General features: G+C 47.1%; 1 protein-coding gene across 1 annotated transcript in view; it reads right to left on the bottom strand.

The window, feature by feature from the left end:
* The window catches only part of ZNF572 (zinc finger protein 572), a 4,110-nt gene extending 4,033 nt beyond the window's left edge, over window positions 1-77 (bottom strand). Inside the window, exon 1 of the mRNA XM_008059306.2 lies at window positions 45-77. The gene's annotated coding sequence lies outside the window, so the exon portion shown is untranslated. The remainder of the gene's footprint in view (window positions 1-44) is intronic.
* Window positions 78-5,415: the final 5,338 nt, after the last annotated feature.

Below are 5,415 nucleotides of genomic sequence, written 5' to 3' on the forward strand. Positions count from 1 at the left end.
TCCGGCCCGCAGCCCCGGCTCCCTTCCCCGCACAAGGCACTCACTGTTCTGGGGGACACCCAGGGAGCCCGCAGCCCCCACGGCGAGCCGCGGACCCGCCCCGCCCAGGGCCCTGTACCCGCAAGCCCGGAAGACGGGGACCGGAAGTCCCCCTTTTCCCGCGGGCTCCGCCCTGGCCTCTCTAGGAAGCAGTGGCGGTCCACTCTCGTTGCTCTTAACCCTTGCGGTCCTGGACCGCAGGGCGCGGGCTGGTGGAATTCCTTTCCTTGCGCGGGCCTCGCCGTGCTCCTTCCTCTCTCTTTTCGGGCGCTTTATGCTAGGGGCCTGATTGGAGCTTACACTTTTCCTGGCCATCAGGGCATCATCAGATTTGTCATCATCACCGTTAGAATAAAAATTAATCGAGTATTTATACGCACCTATTGTTTCTGTTCTCACCGCTGTGCGCATGGAGAGATATTTATCCGTGAAACTGTTGTCGAGCTAAGGTATCCACTCACATACAAAGCAATTAGTTAACAAGGAGCCCTTATTGCTAACACCCGGAGAAGCAGTTAATCTCTCCCCTTCATTAGGGGCAAAACAGAAACCAAGTCCATCACCCTCCCTACCCCCAGTCCAGTAGAAATCGCCTTAAGTTTGCACCCTGCTGTTGGCTTTCTTCTCTCTTGTCACAACTGAGAATAGCTCCTTCAGAGTGTAAGCAAGTCCTGTCCTGGTACTGGCTTTCCTTCCCACCTTCTCCGAAACATTACACTAAAACCAAGTGCCCGGTTTCCCCACCCCCATCCCAAAATAGTCCCTCACCTTTTCTTTTCTGTTTCCATTTGATCACTCCTCCACTCACCTTAACATTTCTCCTGCAGCAAAAACGGCAAGTTATTAACATCATCAACCAGCTCCATGTTGAAAGGATTTCGTCTTTTTGCCTCAGCATAGCTCTCAGAAAGCATTCAGACATTCTACTATTGGACAAACAGCAGCCTATCCCAGCCCCCACCCTGGCAAAACTTTATCAGATGCAAGACCAGGACAGCCCAACCTTTCGGTTCATGATTTAGCATAATAATCTCTAGGAAATTTTTAGGTTCCTTGGGGATCAAAGATCACCCTTTGGCTGGCCAGAGTCATAAAAGTATTAACACGACCACCACCTTTGGTCAAGGAGTTTGTGAGTTGCAAACATCTGAGTTTGTGAATTGCAAATGTCTAACAAGTCTCTTGCAGGAAAGCCCCCACCAGGGTTAACCTCATCAGCCCTTTGTGACCTACATGTCACAGATAAGCCCCACCATGGCAGCAATCATGTGACTAACCCACCCATCTGCCTGCTGTCCATCACCTGACATCATCAGTACCTGCGCTTGCCATTCCTTCGTGATGACGTGGAGCAGACCACCCCCCAATCACCTTAAGGATCTTCCCCCATCAGGGGGAATGGTTAAAAGGACTCAACCACAAGCAACCAGCAGCCATAGCCTTGCTAGAGTCTGGTGTGGCCGTGTCCTCTTTGAGCCGTGGCTGTCGCCATGCTTCCTGGCTTTGGCCCCCTCCCCCACCTTGGGGAGGTGAATCTTCTTTCTCGCTTTTCTCTCTCTAACTTACTTTTAAATAAACTTTTCCTTTTTTTTAAACCTTTTTGTGTGTTGCAAGTCTTTGCAATTACTCGGATCTCTGGGTTACCAGTGCTGTGCCTCTCCTCACCGCTCCAGCCCATGGACCTCACCCTATCCGGACCCTAACACATGTAGTTAGTGCAATTGATGGTTTTCGATTCCTGGGCCCCTTTGCAGGAGTTTTGACACAGCCGATGACTCCCTTCTTCTAGAAACACCCTTTTGAGATGAGTCCACATTTCCCTCTTTTCCTCCAATGTCGCTAGTCAGTCCTGTGAGTCTCTTTTCCAAGGCCGTCCCTCACGGGGACCTCTTGTCTTACCACTGAGTCTTCTCTGCCCGGGCAATGTCATCCACTCCCACATTTTCAAATGCCACCGAGGCAGATAGACAACTCGAAAATTTACATCTGCAGCCAAGGCTGCGTGTCTGGCCCCTTCACTCTCATCACCGACGATCTACTTGACATCTCATACCAGGGTTCTCAAAGCCAAAATGCCAAGTGTCAAAACTGTAATCTTCTCTCTCACTTTCTCCCCCATTATATGCATATACACACAAAATAAAATAAAACAAATCTGTCCCTCTTCTCGATATTCTTTTTCTCAACTATTCAGCCAGTAATACAGAAACCCAGAAGTCCCTCTTGTCACCTCCTCTCCCATACTCAGTCCACAAACAAGCCTCATCTGCTGTGTGCTTCTCCTAACCACCAGGGCCACCCCTAGTTCAGGAACCATCACCCCTCACCTGAATAACTTCCAGGGCCTCCTAAAGATCCTTGTAGAAGCTCATCCTTGCCCCATTCTCATCATTGAACCCAGAGGGATCCTTTCAAAAGATACATCTGATCCTGTCACCTTCCTTTACCTAATCCAAGCCTGATCATCCTTCTGATAGCAGCTCACACAATACTTCCTCACAAAAGCTGTCCGTGCCCTCCCTGACAGGCTCAAATGCCTGCTCTTCTTGTACCATATGGCTTTCTACTAGAGCCCATCTCACGACTGCAACTGATGTCGGGGTATATGGCCTGTAGCTGCTTCGTGGATTCTTGCCTTTGCCATAGAAAAGAATTTCCCTGGAGAGAGAGCTGCAGAGAGTCAAAATATAGTTTATTACAGAGAAAACACATTCAAAGGAGAACGTGGGCATCTTAAAGAGAAAGACACACACTGGCCTTTCACAAGAAGTTTTATATCTTGTCTAAAACGATGATTAAGCAACCTATTTCTTAAGCTAAGATGTGTGGGCTACGTGGGCTAAAAGCTTATAACCATAAGTTTTAATTTTTACCGTTTAACTTTTAAGTTTACTCGCACCACAAAGAATTCTTGAGATAACGGGGAAGAAGTTGCTGTTTAATTAGACTTTCCGAAAACACAATGCCCCAGTGCTCTGGTGATTGCTCGTGGCCTCTGTGGTTTATTGTACCATTCTCCCTACATTCTCCTGAGCGGGCAGCTCTGGATTCTGACATACCTGGTCAGTAGGGAGTTGCACGAGGAGGTTGTACTCCAATAAGAAGGGCACCTGGACGTGTGACCATCCTGTTCCTTGTTTATCTAACTTGCACCTGCCTACAAAAAGCTCACTGGTCGATAGCTAAGCTGTGCTTGTTATGCCTGCCTCACGACTTCATATTTCCTTGTGTGATTGATTCATTATTTGGCCTTCCCATCCAGACAGCAGCTCCGTGAGAGCAGGGCTCTCCTCCGTTTTTGCTCCAATTCTATCTCAGGCCCTAGGACAGTGTCTGATTCCCTCATTCATTCACCCAACAAACACTGGTGGGAAGCCTGCTACATGTCTGTTACTGTGTTCTCTTGGGCACCAAGGATGCAGCAGTGGGTGAGGGGCAGTCAATGAACAATAGCAAAGAGTAAACAAATGTATGTTAACATGTGATGACTGTTCAAAAAAGAAGCAAAGCAAGAAAACTGACAGACTAGGGGGGATTTTTTAAAATCCAGAATTTATTTATTAAAAAATGTGTATTCATTCTTACATGTTTAAACTCAGTCACCTACAAAGTACTCTCTGTTTGATGCAATACACCTGTTGAGATGCTTTTTCCACCATTCAAAACAAGTCTTGACCTCATCAATTTTTATGCCATTTTTAGTGCTTTTGCCATTTTTTGTTTTCACCTCTTCCACATTGGCAAAATTTTTTTCCCTTTGAGTGCTTTTTTCATCCAGGGAAACCAAAAAAAAGTCACTTGGGTAGAGATTGGGTGAATAGGGAGGGCATGACACAGGGGTTATGGCTTTTTTGGTCAAAAACTGCTGAACACTCAGCGCAGTGTGGGCAGGTGTGCCCGTAAATCACCATCATGAAATAGGCAAATGCTTTGAAATAAACTAAAAAAAAATTTCACTGAGACTGAACACAGCCTCTTACAACACTAGCTGGTGTACTGATGCCGATGGGTTCCTAGAACATTTACCTGGTGGGGGACACCTGTATTACAAGGGGCCCTCCAAAAACTAATTCCTCCAAAAAATAATTTTGGGGTCCCCTCGTACTAGGATCTTAGGGGAAGGTGCACTACTTTAGTGAAGATGGTCACGGAAGTCCTCTCAGATAAGGAGATGTTTCAGCAGAAGTCTGAAGAAAGGGGAGGCGTGAGTCACACTGTTATTCAAGGGAGAAACAATTAAGCCAGAGGACAGTAGTGGAAAACACAGGGAGGTGTTTGACATGCTCAGGAAACAGTAAGGAGCAGAGCAAGTGAGACAAACAGTTGAAACGAGCTAAATCAGTTAATAAAATCAAATTGCGAGCAAAGTAATAATATTAACCAGCTTACTCCATTTTGTTTAAAACTTTCATCTTAGTTACCTGCCCGACCTAAGAATCAATGCCTACGTGTGGTGACAGTAACGTTCCCATGACCACAGACCCCCAGCTTTGTCTCCTTTGGGCAGGTTATGCTGACCATTGCCTGCTGACCGTTCCAGAACTCCTTCGCCATAGCTTCCATGTAATTGTATGCTTTGTTAACTGAAATCAAATGCTACGCTTTGACATTTTCTTTTTTTTTTTTGAGTTGGAGTCTCACTGTTGCCCAGACTGAAGTGCAGTGGCCGCTTCCGGTCACCACAGCCCCGACCTGCTGGACTCCAGCGATCCTTCCGCCTCAGCCTTCCAAGTAGCCGGAATTACAGGCATGTGCTACCATGCCCGGCTGATTTTTTGATTTATTGTAGAGATGAGGTCTCGCTGCCCAGGCAGGTCTCGAACCCGCGGGCTCGGACAATCCACTCACCTCAGCCTCCCAAAGACGCGGGATTACAGGCTGAGCCACCGAGCCCGGCTGACATTTTAATAGTTTGTTCTTATATTCTTAGTGACCTAACCAAGGTCACTCCATTGTCTAATGATTCCTCTTCCTTGTCTCTATGTAACTATCTTCAACTATATCTTAATGGCAGAACTCCAGGAACTTTCTGAGCACTGGCTATACCTACCTGACATGAAATTAATCAAAGCTCCCTAACAATCGAAGTTCGCATTTTGGTTGCCAAGTCGTTAGTTAATAGCTGCTATGGTCACTAAGTTGCTGTGTAGCCAACGCTGCAAATTTTACCTATAAAAACTTGTCACAAGCCGGGCTCGGTGGCTCAGCCTGTAATCCTGCACCTAGTGGATGGCCTGATCCTGCACCTTTGAGAGGCTGAGGTGAGTGGATGGCCTGATCCCGAGGGTTCGAGACCCGCCTGGGCAACTTGGAGAGACCTCATCTCTACAATAAATCAAAAATTAGCCGGGCGTGGTAGCGCGCGCCTGTAGTTCC

Source organism: Carlito syrichta, unplaced genomic scaffold, assembly GCF_000164805.1.
Source record: "Carlito syrichta isolate Samal-C Ts95f unplaced genomic scaffold, Tarsius_syrichta-2.0.1 Scaffold303991, whole genome shotgun sequence".
NCBI lineage: Eukaryota > Metazoa > Chordata > Mammalia > Primates > Tarsiidae > Carlito > Carlito syrichta.